Genomic DNA, 18,237 nt, shown 5'->3' on the forward strand with positions numbered 1-18,237 from the left:
TATCGAATCTCAGTTTATTACACAATGAGTACGATGGACTTATTGGCTCTTTCTGAAGAATGCTTTTGTGATGATAGCTTTTTATATGCCACAGTTTAATAAGCTTAAGATCTGAATTATAATAGGCACGTGAATTACAAAGAAATATTTTTTGGTATAGAGGTACAACATGCAACTAGGATTCTATTCTGGAATGAACTAATGGATGATAGTTTATTATGAGTTACTGCCCCCATCTGTTTCTGTTTTGTCAGTGCCATATACCTTCTCTTAGTAACTTAAACTGCATGCCAGCTTGGTTTAAGTGAATATTGTATAGGGTACTTCCGTTCCATTGTTTAACTCTCTTATCCTTTCAAGAATTAATATTATTGCCATACTGTTGCTACAGACGTGCTCTGCTCCTAAATAATGTTGTGGAAATTCGTTGGTTTTGTACAGAGGCAGCAATATATTTGGTACTATATTAGTTTGAAGATTGTGTTGGATCCATAAGAAAGAGGGAAGATATTGAGCGGTAACTCCATATTTCACATCGATGTGTGACATGAATGGTAACTGAAATTGATTCACCATTTTGTATATGACAAAATCAGCTTCACATTGCCACCGTCTACTTGGTCAGTCAGTCTGATGTGGTTTTGGTGTTTTTTCTAGCAGAGAAAAGAAGCGCCATCTACTTGGTCAATCGGTAACTTTTCAGGTTGAGGTACCTGGTCAATCTGCCGCTGTCTCCTTCATTCTCCCAACCCGTGCCTCCTCTCTCCCACTCCCGCGCACACGCCTCCAACCTCTGGCCTCCGCCTCCCGGCGTCCACCGCCGCCCGACCCTCGCCTTTGCCCCAGAGAGTCCGTTGATGGACCCTCACCGACGGCCTCCTGCGCGGCGGGCGAAGCCATGAGGAACGGCGCGGTGGTGGGTGGGAGAAGGCGCTGGAGGTGGGCATTTGGGCGGCGAGCGGACGAAGCCGTATGGGACGACTACGGTGGCTGACACGCCTCTCCATCGCGAGTGGATGGACCGGACATGGACGGCTGCAGTGGCGGGCCGAAGAAGGCCCTACAGGAGCATGCACAGACGACGCCGGCGGTGCAGAGAGGGGCGCTGATCCATGCCACCGCTGGCCTCGTCCTCTAGCCGGCCTGGACGGAGTGCTGAAGGAAGTTTCTTCGGGAGATAGATGGTCAGGTGAGCGTGAGCCTAAATATCTCCCCCCTCTCTGCTCCATTTTGTTTTAGATCCTCTACGATTTTTGTCTCCTTATTATCCTTGTTTAACTCTCTTTGCCACTAACTATAGATTTTGTGTGCTTTGGTTTGAACTTCAGGAGATAGATGGTCAGGTGAGCGTGAGCCTAAATATCTCTCCCCCCGTCTGCTCCATTTTGTTTCAGAATGCAAAGAAGTTGCACATCTTTTCTCATCACCTGGCCAATGATAGGTGAGAGGTTATGGTTTTGTTTCTCTCCTTTGTTGACTGCCTCAATCATGTTAATTCATGGGGATGTCAATTTTTCCGTTTCAGGTTTGGTGCTGGTTTGGTTTTATTGAGGATGTTCTCATTGCTACTCCGGACAAAGCAATACTAATTATTTTACAGGTTTACTTGCTTACCTTGCAAAACCATATATTTAGCCATTTGTTATATTTTTTCTAGCTCGGTCTCCTACTTTTCTTCTTTGGATTATCCCAAAAAAGGAAATTATTTAACACTAGATAGTGCACATGCCAATCTATTTGAATTTAGATTAGTGTTATTTCCGATGGTGGTTTGAAGCTAATTATTTCCGATGGTGGTTTGAAGCTACCCGCAGTTATAGCAGCTAATTAATGTGCTATCAGGTAACAATCTATACTTTAGAATATCTTCCTCAGTTTTTTTATAGCCCCTTTATTAGTTCATATATGTGATGATTCAAGGAGATGAAGAATGCCGTTGCATAGTCTATATTAACCTTATCACATAGCTTAACTTGTGTGGTCTCAATTACCTTGGCGGTTATATTCGTTAATAACAAATACTTGTTTTGTTTTGGACTTTTTGTAGATACTTGGATGATTACAATTGTAAACCATGTCTTACCAGCTCTTAAATGTACATGAACTTTTGTTTTACGGTTCAAGTTCTTATACTAAATATTTGATGATCCTGATTTTTTTGATAATGGTGTTGCCTTTTTGCTGTTGATAGGTTATATATGAAACAAGATTTGATAGGTTATATATGAGTGTTTAGGGTTTTAGGTGGTCTTGGTGCATTGATGAGTTACGGGGGATCACATAGATGAAAATTTGACCCTTGACAATTTCACATGAAGGTGAGCTTATGCAACCGTATCAAGAGTTGCATCTAAATATGTCTTGCAAACACTATTGGGTATGGAGACCTCACATGATACTCTTGTTGTTAATTTGTAGCTGAATATCCATAATTTTAAAATTCTCAAATATGTTGTATATTCGTCAAAACAGTTCAGATTCGTGATGCTCTAAATCCTTTGTCAGATAATGTTGCTCCATGTTTTCTGGATGATCTCTTACTTAAATTTATACTCTGGCTAATAATTTATAAGTGCATTTATAGCAATATCACTAACAATATTCTACTTAACATGCACATTATATTGTCAAGCAATTTGAATCTTCTTTCTAACCGGTTCTTTCTCCCTTTAACCTGCAACTTTGTAGCATGGGACGTAAAATATTTGATGATGCTTGGAACTTTGGAATCAGTTCAGATGTTACTGGGATAGATGAATAGCCCGAAACTTTGAGAGGATGCTATGGATCTTCTCCCAATCCTAGGTGAGCACCCAGATTCTGAGTACCGGCTCTTCAACGCTGTTTTACTATTTTTAAAAAATAGGAGCAATGTGATTTCGCTCTCTAGAGACTCAAATTAAATAAAAGATCCTTTTGGTACTGTCTATTACTGTTCGTGGATAACAGATGCAACAAACAAAAATAAGGATAGCCTAGCCTTCTTAATGTACTTCCACGACATACATCCTATTTTGAGTTTGACCAGTCCTCAGTGCTCACTTTTATATGATTGCTTTTCTCTTTTTGGCTTAGTGAAGTTGTTTTTCCTGTAGCAGATACCTTGTGCTGATTTACAGGGATGAGACATATATCCTTACAAATATTGTGCAGATATCCATTGCCTCTTGTGTTGTTGATTGATTGCTTTACAGTCTTCCAGATAGAAGAATGACACCTCAAAAAGGCTTTCATTTTTATGGTAGAACTGAGCCGTTAATATGAAGGATTCTGATCAGTTTCTCGTCTACTATTTCTATTCATTTTGGTTCTTCCTAAAAATAAAACCCGCCCGGCTCATTTGTACACATGTACGCTTATTTTTATTCTACATAATTGAGTCTGTGAAATAGTTGGTGATGGTTCATGTTTATATTTTTCCCATTATTGTCCTTTCAACGTTTTGAATTTAGATATGTTGTTCTTTTAGTTTGCAGGTTAATTTGGTCGCATGAGTTATCTAATCTAGAAATATCTATGTAGGGATATTTGGTGTTCGGAATACAAGATCTCTAAGTTTGGCTTCTCTGGAATGGGGGTCAACTGTTAATTAGGCTAGAATAGCTTATGTGATGGTGGATCTGTTTTGGGGATCAACTGTTAATTAAGCTAGAATAGCTTATGTGATAGTGGATCTGTTTTGGTGTGATCTCACGCACTGTTAGCAGAGTTCTCATGCATTTGTAATAGAATTGATGAATGGTTAATAGGAGCACCATAGGCTAAATTAGCGCTCTTCTTGATCTATAAGTTATTTACCATATTTTTCGAGACCTTTACTGTTAACTGTAATATCATACTCTACATCCCTGGTTTGCATCGATTGGTGCAATAGATATTAGCCCACGGTGATGAGGAAGAATGTTGGGTCCAGGCTCTTTCACTGCTAAAGAGCTGAAGAGAATATGGCAGAAATAATTCCAATAACCTTAAGTTATGTTATATACGTTACGTCCCACAATGCAACGAGAGAGATGGATTAACCTGCTGACCATGACAATTTATTTTCCTTTTGGATGTTTTGCTTGCTTTGTAATGCTTTCTTTTTTTAGCAGTGGTTGCACCGAGACTTAGAGTTTCTGCAGGAGTGTGAAGCTCGATCTAATTCCTCGGATACTACACATCAGCTTCCTATATTATTCATTGATTCGACTCTTCGCGGCTAGGTTTGGTATGATTTGACTGGGATATTATGGATATCACAGATTATCCTTACCTTCACTACGACCCTATATTGGCCATTCGACACCTCACTCCAAAGGCACCGCAATCCCCAGGTAAATGCTCTTCGTATTTTCCAATTAATACTACGACCCTGAGATCTAAGGGTTAAGCATTCTCTGATATATGTGGACTGTACGTGTATTGTTTTTTTTAGTTAATGGGGTTTTTATTCCATGTTAAACGCATTTAGATTGTTATTTACTATCACCTCAAGAATAGCTTCAGGGACATGACCAACCTAGGTTACAGGGATTGCATATCATTAGCGTATTTACCGTGTAATTTTTATTGTGGTCTTCCTCGTATTGTCACGTATTTTCGTTTGCTGGTTCATACACTTCTAGCATATTTTATCCTATCTTTAATTTACGAACTTACTCAAGGGGCTCAATGCATTTAATGGTTTGTATGGACATGGCACCTTGAGGGGATATTGAATTAGCAGTAGAATGTTTTTTCGATGCATGTCAGCTCTTGAGAAAGAACGAAATTTCATATTGATGAAAACATTAAGAGGCCATTACATGGTCCATGGTGTTTCTTTCTTTTTATGCACGACTCAGCATGGTACAAGGGCAAATCCAAGCACCCAAGGAGAGGTTTCTGGTTCCATAATTCATACATAGAGGTTTCCTCGAGGACCTGTGGCCTAATCTCAAGTAAACAAGTATTCACCGCTTTGTTCTCTTTGTACATGTGCTCCAACTATTAGCTATTCATCTGGGCAAATTCAAGCACCCGAGGTTACAGGTGATGAAATTTCAGGTACACGTACATAATTGGCCATCAACTATTTTAGTGGTCCTATTGTTTGGGCATATCAGTATAGCTTCAAAGCTTTTCCTTATCCCGGGAGGACCCATTGCAGTGTGTTGTCTTTTCAGAGATACGGGTAAGGTGTGTATTCTGTGTCACTTCACTGGTATGCTTTCTGTTCGCTTTTTTTCAATCTGCAGAGCATGTAATAGAACTATTAGATTGTTCATTGGCTATGGAACTGTTGGCATAGAGAGCCAATTTAGCATATGTTGAATTCTGCATAGTTAGGCTGTGAATTTATAACGAAACGAAATACTACTACTTTTTTATTGTTGAAAGCATCAGTCCTTTTGTTTCGATACATGATTATAAAAGTAATACCTGAATGAAAGTAATCACTGCATGGTCCTTAATGGTAGAATGATTAGTGCTAAATCTATTATTTCAAGGGTGTTAAGTAACACTTATCTTTTTTACGGTAGTCTGTGTTTGTGGGCATGTAGCCTTCCATGAAACTAGAGTGCATATTTGAAGGCCCTTAGTACGCATTAGTGTTATGTGAACATGTGGTTACCTTCAGTCACTAAATCATATCTTAAATTTAACCACTACATGTGTAATATGTGGGGTTCTGCAAATATATTTATTGGCTATGTTGACAGGGCAGCTTCTGCTCATCTGGTGTTATCATAGCATTGCCTGGAATTATTGCAGATGCGTGAGTAGATAAATTCAAAGGGAAAGCACATGACCGAAGAAGGCTGATGACAATGGAGCACTCAATGTGGTCGATGGAAACACTGAAGGGATGTTTCATATATATAGCTGGAGTAAATTCGAATTTGTAACGACCTCCTTATATTAAGTAGGAATAACAATACAATGTTGAACTTTCCGTTATTTCCGACATTACTAAATTGAGTCTATCTTATTATGATGGTACTTGGGATGAAGAACCAATAGGCTTTCCGTTCTTTCTTGTGAATCACATTCTGAAGTACCTTCCTTTTAAAACCAATTTTAGATGCATTGCGTTTTTCATTAATAGAAACATAATGCCTACTTCCACATGATTAATATGCACAATGTACCCTGTATTCTAAATCACATAGTTTTAGTTTATTTAACGTATAAAATATGGTGTATGTTTCTCAGATCACATAGTCTGTATGTTTAGTCTGATGATTTGAGTGCTGAGGAGGTGAGACCATGACTTAACTCTGCCACCTGTGCGCCAGTGGTGCAACGGGTCATCTAAGAAACTGGGCTGTTAACATAATTTAATCGTGATGGGGATGTGTGGTATCAGCCTAGAATAGTGGCAGAAATTGTTTACGTGGAGCAAACCACTTGTAGTAGTTTCTGCTTCCGTGGTATCGGTTAAGGGACTTAAAATGTCAAACAATACTCTTTATGTCTTGCTACTCACAATAAGTAGGAATATTCCTTTTAAATTTTTTAAAGTTAGTAATTGTCCTTTTATGCTTCTTTTATGATACTACTCCATAATTTGGCACAATAACCATAATTTGGTGGGGGAGCTAAAAGCTGAAAAATAAGTGCAAAATCGTACTCCCTCCTCCGATCCATACTACTTGCCATTAGAATGGACGTATCTACAATTAAAACGTGTCGCTATACATCTATATTGTATTAGTAATATGAATCAGAGGAAATACTAAATTATCATGTCTTACTGTAGAACTCGATGTAATAGTGTGTCTGCAAGATACTAAAGCAGTTAAATTACGAGCTTATTCGTAATACTAAAATAAGAAAAACTAATAGTTTAAATTTTAACCTGACTCCGCCTGTGCGCGATAGCGCAACAGGTCATATGAATACTAGACATCAATCCGATCTATGTGACCACACTTCAGAAAACCCGGTATAGTTCGACTCTGGAGAAAATATGAAATTTGCGGATGTTCGAGCGATATGCCAAAACTTCGTAAATTGATTGCTGATAAATTACCAATAAGGCCCAGATCATGTCGCCCACGTTTCTATTAACATTGGATACCTCTTAGCATATTTTCCATGTGGAAACAAATTTTAACATGCTGCTAATGGCTCTTGAGAACTGTTTGAAATAGTGAGTACGCCCTTTTAAAGTGCTAATTAAGAAGCATCAGCATCCCCAAAAAATCTCATGGATAAAACTTATAGCTTGAGTAATATCTTGATTATGCCAATTGCACCACTCAGGTCATATGTATGTCATAAAAGAAGAACTGATCAGCGAGGTTTATACTATCGACTTCCCGGGTACCAGGGTATCATTGGGTTGACACTTGGTTGCTAAGAGGTGAATGTGCCAATCATCCAATGTCGCATGTTTCTATTGTCGAGGAATGCTAATTATGGATGGCAATACAACTAAGCATCCCTGCACCACCAGCTTTTGTAAAACACCACTTCGTCTTATTGTTTCAGCTTCCCTTCTACTTTGCTCCACCTCCTCCGTTATTGCTTCGGTATGAAACCTCTCTGCAACAAACAAAGACCAGCTATAGATTAAATAATTAACTAATTCAGTGGTGTTTCCACAGATACATGTTTAGATTGGCTATATATCTAAGGAAAATATATTACTTTTTCATGGCATCGGTCCCTGTGTAGGCGATGACTCTGATGACGATGCAGGCGACAACTCGGATGCACAATATTGTCTCGCTTTCGCCCTTGGCGCGATAGCGCACCGGGTCATCTGCAAATAGTACATACCTCCTTCTCTAACTCGCTTCACCCGGTGAAGCATTGCCGGCCGCTTGGCCCGCCGTCCCGATAACGGCGACGCCCGCAGCCACGTCGGCAAGGGTGGATGCTCCAGCATTTGCCATCGGCTCGCATCGCGTTTCGAATCACCCGCCGGTAGATCCGCCGCTTCCTCCACGACCAGCCCGATGCCGCCCGTCCCGATGGTGCTCGCACCAACGTGAAGGGTATCCACGGTGGTTGCCCTCGAAGCACCGACGCTCATGGTGGCCTCTTCAACGACCTCCTTCTCTCCACCCAAAGCGGCGGCCTTGCGCTTCTTCCCATCTTCCACGTTGCCAGCTCTTCCCCCGCCTTGCATCGCCACCGATTCTCCTGGATCAAGCGAGAAGAAACCTACCCTGGAGGTGAAGTGGCCGAGAGAGAGAGAGGTTTTTGGTAATTTTGGGAATAGTGGGAGACTGGGAGGGGAACGGAGTGGGGGAATGGAGGATGCGGCCGTGGGAGAAGATGGCTTTATACGCGCCGACGCCTCCGCTTCCTCGCCACATCACGAAAACGACCCCTCAGTTTTCTACGTCTGATTTAAAAAAACGTCGGCCTAAATGTTTTTTTTTCCTTTATAGATCATTCCTCCCATCTACAATTTGGATTGCCCAAAGGAAAGTGGAAGAGATATCGAGAGCACTACCCAAATGAAAGTACAAGGGCCGTCGAGGGCGTTTCCTCCAACGAAACACACTATATACTATTATACCTCACCATGGGACGCCCCGTCGGATACTATTCTACTCGATCCAAAAGCTCTACTCCAATCTTCGGTACTAAAATAAACCAAATCCTATGGGTAGTCTCCGCCATTTGCACGATAGCACAACGAGTAACATTGCGATGAAACACAAATGTGCACGTGAGAAAATAAGAAATCGCAGCCACTTGGCCATAATATTGCTGTGATGGCAAGTGAATTACGCAAAAGGAAGTGAAAGAGATATTGAGAGCATTACCCACATGAGAGCACAAGGGATGGTTCAGATCATACGAGGGGCAGAAGGAGCCGTGGCATGGGAGCAAAGGGAGTAGCCAAAGGACGGTGCATGGACCATCAAGAACATTTTCTCCAACTCACGCCATCGGATGATGTTATAGCTCGACTGGATGGCCACCCAACCCGAATGCCCTCCCTTTACCACTACGGTGATGACATCGGCAAGAAGAGTAGAGCTCCGCTCCAAGCCTCTGATATTTAAGCCAAAACTTATGGTTCAAATTCTTATTGAATTATGCTATTTGTGCGATAGCACAACGCGGTAATTCGGGACTAAAATAAGAGAAACCCTATGGTTAGCCTTCGTTATTGCGCGATAGCGCAACGGGTCATCTAGTACAAACAAAGATTCAACAAATCAATCCATCATTCTCAAACACTATCCGCAATGATTGAACAAACGAACTAAATCTGCCTACATTGGTAGAGGAAAACAGACGAACAAGTTAGGGTTCTAACCATACGTAGGCGGAGGGTCACCGTACGGCCGATGAACAGGCCACATCGCTTGTCGAGGGAGATGTGCAGATCCTTCTTCTCCGATACGAGATCGTCACCCACGATCACCTGGGCCAACTGCACACGATGACTGCCCTCTCGAACGATCCGAATAGTCAGGACGGTGCATAGCAGTTTAAGTACGGCTGCCTTCTGATCGTTTTGCAGAAAAGCCCTGTGCGGGTGCGTGATCTCACGAGGGTCCAGTCAATCGTATGCCACGTCAACGCCAAACGTATCCAGATGGCCGGGGTGACCGTAGTGAGCAACCTGGGAGTATTCAGTGACCGTATCTTTCACTTCTCTGAGTCCAGTGACCTTTGTGAGAATACGCCACAAGTTTAGTGACCGTAGATGTATTTTACTCTAAAATTATTGTTGTACATCTCCACTATATACTATTAAAAGAGCCAGAGCGGCAGATCCAAATGATCTTAGCCATCTAATCACCAGAATGAATGGCTCAGATTACCGCTAAAACAGTGTTAGACGGCATAATCACACGTCTAATCAAATCCAACCGTCAAAGCCTTTTTCGCCAATCAAACCTCCTGTAACTGTCCCCGCATCGCACGATCGCACTGCTCCCATCCACCTGCCACATTGCACGATCCCCGCAGCCGCCGCTGCCCTGTACGCGCGCCTGCTCCCAGCCGCTGCCGTCCTGCAAGCGACGCGAGCACATGCCCGCGCCGGGAGGAAACCTGGCGAGTCGCGGACGCGACGCCGACGCCGTCGAATCTCCATCGAGCACCGCAGGCGGCTCCATCTCCCAGGCCCGCCACCTTGCACGCGAGCCCGTCTACGTTGTGACATGCGCCCAGGGCCGGTGCGCGGCACCTGCCGGCCGCCGTCACGTCCTGTGCCCGCCAATTTGCTCCGGTACATCTGCAATCCTGCACTCTATGGTTCTTGTACATCTCCATGACCAAATTGGTCCCGTTAGGTGTCTTCTCTTGTTGATTAGTTGGCTGGTACTGACCATACTGGTTGCGTCAGATGGCGAGGGACGGTGGCACTTTCGATTGTATGGAGCACATGCGAATGACTGATCCGCCATTGATCGGCAGTGACTGCAACCTATTAGGTACGTATCTTTCTTTCTCGGATCTATATTTTCTCTCACATGTACTGTCAGATATATGCGTGTGCAAATGAGACACTCTGTAGAAAGTATGCCAGCATGTTTTTTTAGATATTGTTAGAGTTGGGAGCATCAGACCAAGATCAGGTACTCCAACAAAATCTGAACCAGTAATGTTGTCCAGATTTCTCTTCAGACGCTATTTTTATTGGCCCATGCTCATCTATATAGAATTACTGTAACATGGATGATAAGTTCGGAATGTCATTAACCTATTGCAGATTCACAAGATCACTTGTTGTTTAGTATTGTTGCTAGCAAGATAATGTATATTAGTCTCAGCATTTCTCTTGACCACTTTAGCTGGATTACCTATTACGTTCATTGAGTATTCGAGAAATTATCATACTATTTAAATGTGCGTATATTCTTCTGAAGTGGCTGTTGGGGGTGTTTACACCAGCCACACCTGATTGGGGAGTATATGGTGCAGATCCGAGATGCATATTTTTACTGAATCATGTTTGTTTTCAGTTCAGGGATTGCTGATGATAGGTTTGACTTCGATCCAAGCTCTTCAAAATTGCTAGGAGGAAATGGGAAGGTATATTAAAGGTTGCCTATTATTGGCAAAACTAGAAATCGTAATTCCTGTTATCTCGAGGGAAACAAAATTATTTGGTACAACTGAATGCATGCATATTTATCACTTTGACCTTTTTCATGTTCTGCCCTGATATCATATTAATTGTAAAATTCTACGTTCCATACTACTGATGTAAGGGTTTACCATGTCCATCCACATGAGGTTAGCATGAGCTATATTAATCTGTATTACTTAACTAAGAAGCAGATTTCAGTAAACATGTTGGCATCTATGTTGCATTCTCTTTACGTAGAATTGGTCGTGGTTATGTTATGTCCAACATGAATTGTGTATCGCACTGAGCAGGAGCAGAAGGCATGTATACTTTGTTTCGATTCCGCTGATTTTTTTAAATGAATGTATTTTATTTGCTACTGTTGGGCCAAGACATTGTTGCTATCCTGATAAGCCACCACAAAGATTCCCTATATTCAGCCATGTTTGGGTGTCTATCAAAGTGGCATTCAGATAATTAGATCTAACATTTTTCATTATAATCAAATATGTAATTACCTGGTAAGTCACTGTAAACAAGGATTATTAGCCAATAAGCCATGACTTTTTACTGTAAACAGAACTATGCAAAAGTTCCCCTTAAGCACATCATTCATAATACCAGTCCCTGAAAATTAATGTGTATCACATATGTTACATTGTTTTTTTTTTGCCATGTTAGAAGTTAAAATACATGAAGCCAAATCATTGATATCCATATAGCTTTTGCTATCATTTGTTGTATTGAATTGTACATCACAACTTGTGGCCTTTTCTGTATAGATTGCAAAAGGTCCAATCATCTTATGCTGGCAGGACGCGAGAATCGAAAAGATGATGAACATGTGCTGAAGTTTGTTGAACAACACAAGGTTGGTCCTTACTATGCCCATTTTCACACTATTAAGCTTCTGGTGACAAAGATTTTGTGGATGTCTTCCTGTGTAAACTGCAAAGAGAAAGAAACTGCTTTAAACAATATTAGGAAGTTGAGCGAAAAGTTGCATGTGAATCACAAATTTCAACTAGAAGTAATTTGCAAGTGAGAAAGCTCAAACAAGGCATGTAAGGTCATAAACATTACACCTAACATTTCTAATTGTTTTCCAGCACTTCATTAAGCTTCTATCTTGAGAAATATATCTTAATAGTAGTATGACCTTATTTTAGATTCTCTGTTGACTATACATTTTCATATCTGCACTGGGAAGTGTGTAATGAGCTTTGTCTTTTTTGGGGGATACTCGAAGTTAGAGCACCAAGCAAGAAGGCACCAATTTCACCACAAGCAGAAATAGAAAGACCATGCAGTTTGCCACTCCAAGTTCACCGTTGCAAATTTGGTGGGGTAAATAACTGAACTGGTGAGCAAGATGTGCTTGTTTGTGAAGCCAAATACAGACAACCCAAAGTGTGGAGAATTTGGTCGCCATTTTTACTATCTATGGGAGTTTTTATACAATCACTCCACGGTGCATGCAAATACTTGTCAGGAAGGATGCCCAAAGCTGCAAGGATGGTGGTCAACTGGACCATTAAGATAACTGAAAACATATTGTAAACATTCTGTAATCATAGGGAATGCATCCATAACTTGCTGCTGACAGTTATTAGCATCAGGAGCATGCATAATCAACAGACCCACATTCCAACAGAGAACATATCATTTAGCTTGTTTCCACTGGAGTTTGCATTTGACTCTGTAATTTCAGCATAGTCTGCAATGCCAGGATGCTATATATCATAAAAAAAACTGAACACAATTGGTACTCTTCAATACATCAAAAAGGGCGACAAATGTAGTAGCTAGAGCAGCCGAATATGTCGCATATTGCTTGCAATAAGTATTCTCCCCACTGCATAGAAGTATCATGTAGTGTTTCTCTGCAACCCACTTAAGACAAAGAGTATCCTGTAGTGTATTTTTATAATGCTCTTGTTCTTTTATTTGCTGCAAGAAACACAACTAAGCCTGCATTTGTACCAAAGAATTAATTCAGGTAAGGTATAGCATTTTTTATGGTACCTGGAAAACAAGAAATGTTTAAAAAAAAATATACTACAAGAACTTAAGATTTCCCATTTGCAATATTTGACTAAATTTATATTAGCTGACACGTGCATTGCACGTGCAAATTTACTAGTAACTAGCATAATATCCGTACGTTGTTAATGAGAGAACATCATCAACAACGTATCCGTGAAGATGATGTTTAGAAGCCCCTCCATATCTCTCCCCAAAACTTGCCCATATGGCGAATGTCGCTTCGCGACACCGCATGTTGACATTCCCCAGAGCAAAGTTCACTGTCAGCGATAAATTTGACATTTTGTATGTCCATCTATAGAGTTCTTTAACGAAAATTGCCTCTTTCATTTTTCACCGACCTTCCGCCTCCGCTCTTTTATTTTCTCAACCCATGTTCCTGGATTTCGTCTAACACCATTTATTCTGGCTCGCATCAAAATAACTTTCTGCTGGGTTACATTAACAGTTTTTTTTAATTTAAATATTTTTGTAAATTTTGAATGAATTTCTAAATTCGTTTGACATTTTTTGGGCGGTAAAATGACCCGTATTTCATGTATTCCAAAAACCGTTAATACCCGTGCACTCTGGTATTTTCCCCCAGTCGAGCGAAAAAACTTGCTATCAAGATGCATCGACAATACATACGAGATGCGCAGCGTTGCAGCCTTGAGATTGGTGGCTGGCACCAAGAAACAATATAAGAAGCCTTCTTCGTCAGCGTCTTCGCCTTGGTCGCCACCTTGGAAGCTGTTGGGGGAGCGGCCGCGGCGATGACGATGTGCGTGCCATGTCGCTTGCGCTTCACCGAGCCGTTGCCTGAATCTGCCATGGCGCCGGGCGCAATCTGGGCGGCGGCGGCGAATGGAGCTGCAGGGTTGACCATTGTGGTCAATTCGACCGGCGCGAGAGTGCTTGGCACGTCCGGTCAGCAATAAATTTGACATTTTGTATGTCTATCTATAGAGTTCTTTAATGAAAATTGTGGATCTGCGCAAGCGAGCCACGCTAAGGGGTGAATCCGGCCGGAGATGGCGGATCTGCAGTGGCGGCCTGTGCGCGGGAAGGGAGGGGAACGGTGGCCTGTGCCTGGGCGTTTTCCCTTCGCGCCAATGCCTCGCAAGGATGAGGAATGATTTGCAAGACCCCTCGAGTCGCCTATTGGCAATTACTAGAATTATCTTTGCGGGCAAGGAGGCCGCGGATGGCGACTCCTGCAAAAAAAAATTGCAGATTTGTCGAATTTGCAGTGTCTACCTTGACCAATTTTTTTCACTCAAAACCATATATGCGCGAAAAATATATAGATTTGGGCGATATGCGAGATATGCTGGAGATGCTCTAAAAGTAGACAAATGTGAGAATCCGCGACACAGTCTTCGTGACAATGTGCCATGCATATTCAGCTGGATTCCCCTCACTATACCATGCATGTTCATTTGGCTCAAATCTAAAATACGCTGGACAGGAAGGTCACCCATAATCTACGCCCATCCAACCCCTACCTCCAACAGGAACAAGCAACGGCTTCTTCTCAAGAGCTGTGATCTCTTCTTCGTAATTGCAACATGGCACCTTCTCCCTGCTTAAACTATAGTACTCATTCAAGGCTTGTTCTTGGAGGGAATTGACCTCCAAGAGCATTGCATTATTTCTTCTCAAAGAGGCAATTTGATCTACAAGCTCACCACAACAAGAGTTAGGCACTTCAACTTCTTTCTCCTTGTGGGGTTCCTCTTGAGGTTGATCACTTGACTTAGAGAGAATTGCAAACTTGCTTTCCAAGGATTTGTGGTCCTTGGAGAGGGTTTCCAATTCCTCAAGTAACTTGACGTGGTCAACATCAAGAGAAAGCTTCTCCTTCTTGAGCTCACCCACCAAGGCAAGAGCATTATCTCGATCCTTGGTGAGTTGGGAGATGGTAGCATTGCTAGAGACTTCAAGGGTAATAACACTTGCTTCAAGAGACATGCGCAAGATTTGCTCCTCCTCATGAGCTTAAGTGAGAGAGGCAATCTCATTTGCCGCCTCCCTCTCAAGCCTCACCTTTTCCTCTAGGAGATCTTGAGCCGCACCAAGTTGAGCCATGAAAGCCTCAACATGGGTCTTGGTATCCCCTTGCATGTTAGTGAGAAAAGCATCCAAACTCACAATCTCACGCTTAATGGTAAGACTAGTGGCATCATCAATGGATAAGGCATTAGATGAAGATGTAGGTTTGGAAGGGGATGCTACCTCTGACGATACCTTTTCCATAAGGCAACGAGAGTTGTTGGCGACGAGATTCTCATTAGGAGAGTCGAAGAGGGAGTTGGAGGGAGTGGAGATGGCGATGGTGGCCACTCCCTCTTCCTCCTTGTTTGAGCTCTTGTCTTCATGTTCTCCACCTTCATCGGAGGAATACTCCTCATCTATGATGAAAGCTCTAGGCTTCCTGGTGAAGGAGACCTTGACGTCACCGGGCTTGGAGGAGGACTTGGAGAATCTTTTGGAGAGGGTTTTGAACTTTTCCTTGCGGACGAGCCTCCCACCATTGTCTTCCCTTCTCTCATAGATACAATCCGCGATGAAGTGACTTTTGTCGCCACAATTGTAGCAAGTTCTCCCCATTTTCCTTTCCCTTGGGCTCTTGGAGAAACTTCTTGGAGATTCACGAGGCAAGTATCTTGAGCTTCCTCTTGGTCTTGAGCTTCTAGTCTTGTTTCCATCCCAAAAATTCTTGGCGGCGAGTTCCATGTGTTCATGGTAGTTGGTCTTGATATCATCCGGACCCCACTCCATGGGATCCTCATCACTTTCCCTTGCTTCATGTTCCCTCATCTTCAATGCGAGGTTGAGCTTGCATGTGTTGTGAGCACGTGCAACAAGATCCTCCGCATTCTTCTTGGAGATGTCCAAAGCGATGACTTCGCTAAGCACCTCATCAAACTTCAGGGCGCGGAAGGAGGCATTTTGGCGGATGGATGATGTCTACGGGTGCTTCTATTCTTGTAGACAGTGTTGGGCCTCCAAGAGCAGAGGTTTGTAGAACAGCAGCAAGTTTCCCTTAAGTGGATCACCCAAGGTTTATCGAACTCAGGGAGGAAGAGGTCAAAGATATCCCTCTCAAGCAACCCTGCAATCACGATACAAGAAGTCTCTTGTGTCCCCAACACACCTAATACACTTGTCAGATGTATAGGTGCACTAGTTCGGCGAAGAGATAGTGAAATACAAGTTGTATGGATGAATATGAGCAGTAGTAACGGCACCAGAAATGTGCTTGCTGGCGTGCAGTTGATGGTAGTAATATTGCAGGAAGTAAAGTTGCAGTAAAACAGTAAACAAGCGATGATTGCAGTATTTGGAAACAAGGCCTAGGGATCATACTTTCACTAGTGGACACTCTCAACATTGATCACATAATAAATAAGTTCTCTCCCTTTGTGCTACATATACTCTTGTTTGATAATGAACACCATTCGTTGTGTAGGGCTACAAGAGCACCTCAATGCCGGAGTTAACAAGCTCCACAACATTCGGCATTCATATTTAAGTAACCTTTAGAGCATAATAGATCTTTGCAATTTAAACCGAGTACTAACATAGCATACACACTGTCACCTTTACACTATGAAGGGGGAAATAAATCACATCAATACTATCATAGTAATAATTAACTCCATAACCTACAAGAGATTATGATCATAACCTACGCCAAGTACTACACGATGCACACACTGTCACCATTACACCGTGAAGGAGGAATAGACTACTTTAATAACATCACAAGAGTAGCACATAGACTAATAGCGATACAAAGCTCATCATATGGATCTCAATCATGCAAAGCAATTCATGAGATCATTGTATTGGGGTACAGAGAGAGAGATTAACCACATAGCTACCGGTAGAGCCCTGAGCCTCGATGGAGAACTACTCCCTCCTCATGGGAGACAGCAGCGTTGATGAAGATGGCGGTGGTCTTGATGGAGGAGCCTTCCGGGGGCACTTCCCCGTCCCGGCGGCGTGCCGGAACAGAGACTCCTGTCCCCCAGATCTTGGCTTCGCGATGGCGGCGGCTCTGGAAGGTTTCTCGTACCGTGGCTTTTTCGTATCGAAGATTTACGTCAGGCGAAGAGGCGGAGTCGGAAGGCTGACGAGGCAGCCACCTGTGTTTTACCATCTCTTCGCCGACCTAGTGCACCTATACATCTGACAAGTGTATTAGGTGTGTTGGGGACACAAGAGACTTCTTGTATCTTAATTGCAGGGTTGATTGAGAGGAATATCTTTGACCTCTACCTCCCTGAGTTCGATAAACCTTGGGTGATCCACTTAAGGGAAACTTGCTGCTGTTCTACAAACCTCTGCTCTTGGAGGCCCAACACTGTCTACAGGAATAGAAGCGTGCGTAGACATCAAGCTATTTTCTGGCGCCGTTGCCGGGGAGGTAAGGTAAAAGGTATTCACATCCTCCGATTACTAAGCTATTTCCTAGCACTGTTGCCGGTGTGCGAGTGCTCGAAGATATTTCCTTTAGATCCTGCAATTATATCTTTTTGTTTCTTGTTTTCACTAGTTAGGCTTAATGGAAAACAACAAACATATTAGAGATCTTTATAGTATTTATCTTGAGTTAGGACATGAGGTGTTTGAAGAGAAAATTAAAAAACCTATGGAACTTTATATGCATGCTAATGGCAATGTTATTAGTATGAATGCTTTGAACACCATTGTTGCTAATGCTATGGAAAATTCTAAGCTTGGGGAAGCTGGTTTTGAGGAGCATGATATTTTTAGTCCCCCAAGCATGGAGGAGAAAATTCACTTTGATGATACTTTACCTCCTATATATGATGATTACAATGATGAATATGATACTTTTAGTCCACCTACTATTGAGGAGAAAATTAATTATGATTACAATATGCCTCCTATATATGATGATTATGGTGATGAGAATAATAATGATGGCTATCTTATTGAATTTGCTCCCACTAAAATTAATAGTAATAACTATGCTTATGTGGAGAGTAATAATTTTATGCATGTAGCTCATGATAAGAATGTTTCATGTGATAGTTATATTGTTGAGTTTATTCATGATGCTACTGAAAGTTATTATGAGAGAGGGAAACATGGTTATATGTATCTTAATAATATTAAGTTTCCCCTCTTTATGTTGAGAATCTTGAAGTTGCGCTTGTGTTGCCTTC

The 18,237-nt window shown here is 42.0% G+C and overlaps 2 long non-coding RNA genes across 3 annotated transcripts; both read left to right on the top strand.

The window, feature by feature from the left end:
• Window positions 1-402: 402 nt before the first annotated feature.
• Window positions 403-5,984, top strand: LOC127317182 (uncharacterized). Its single transcript, XR_011749306.1, has 8 exons — window positions 403-554; window positions 658-1,189; window positions 1,329-1,441; window positions 1,526-2,318; window positions 2,689-2,805; window positions 4,095-4,316; window positions 4,827-4,930; window positions 5,029-5,984. It is a non-coding gene; the product is annotated as an uncharacterized lncRNA (long non-coding RNA).
• A 4,846-nt stretch (window positions 5,985-10,830) lies between these two features.
• Window positions 10,831-12,685, top strand: LOC127313053 (uncharacterized). Of its 2 annotated transcripts, none has more exons than XR_007858768.2 (3): window positions 10,831-10,974; window positions 11,794-11,882; window positions 12,261-12,685. It is a non-coding gene; the product is annotated as an uncharacterized lncRNA (long non-coding RNA). The 2 variants fall into 2 exon arrangements; XR_007858769.2 differs by having other exon boundaries at window positions 12,265-12,685.
• The last annotated feature ends 5,552 nt before the right edge of the window (window positions 12,686-18,237 follow it).

The sequence above is a fragment of the Lolium perenne genome, chromosome 7, assembly GCF_019359855.2.
Source record: "Lolium perenne isolate Kyuss_39 chromosome 7, Kyuss_2.0, whole genome shotgun sequence".
Lineage (NCBI taxonomy): Eukaryota > Viridiplantae > Streptophyta > Magnoliopsida > Poales > Poaceae > Lolium > Lolium perenne.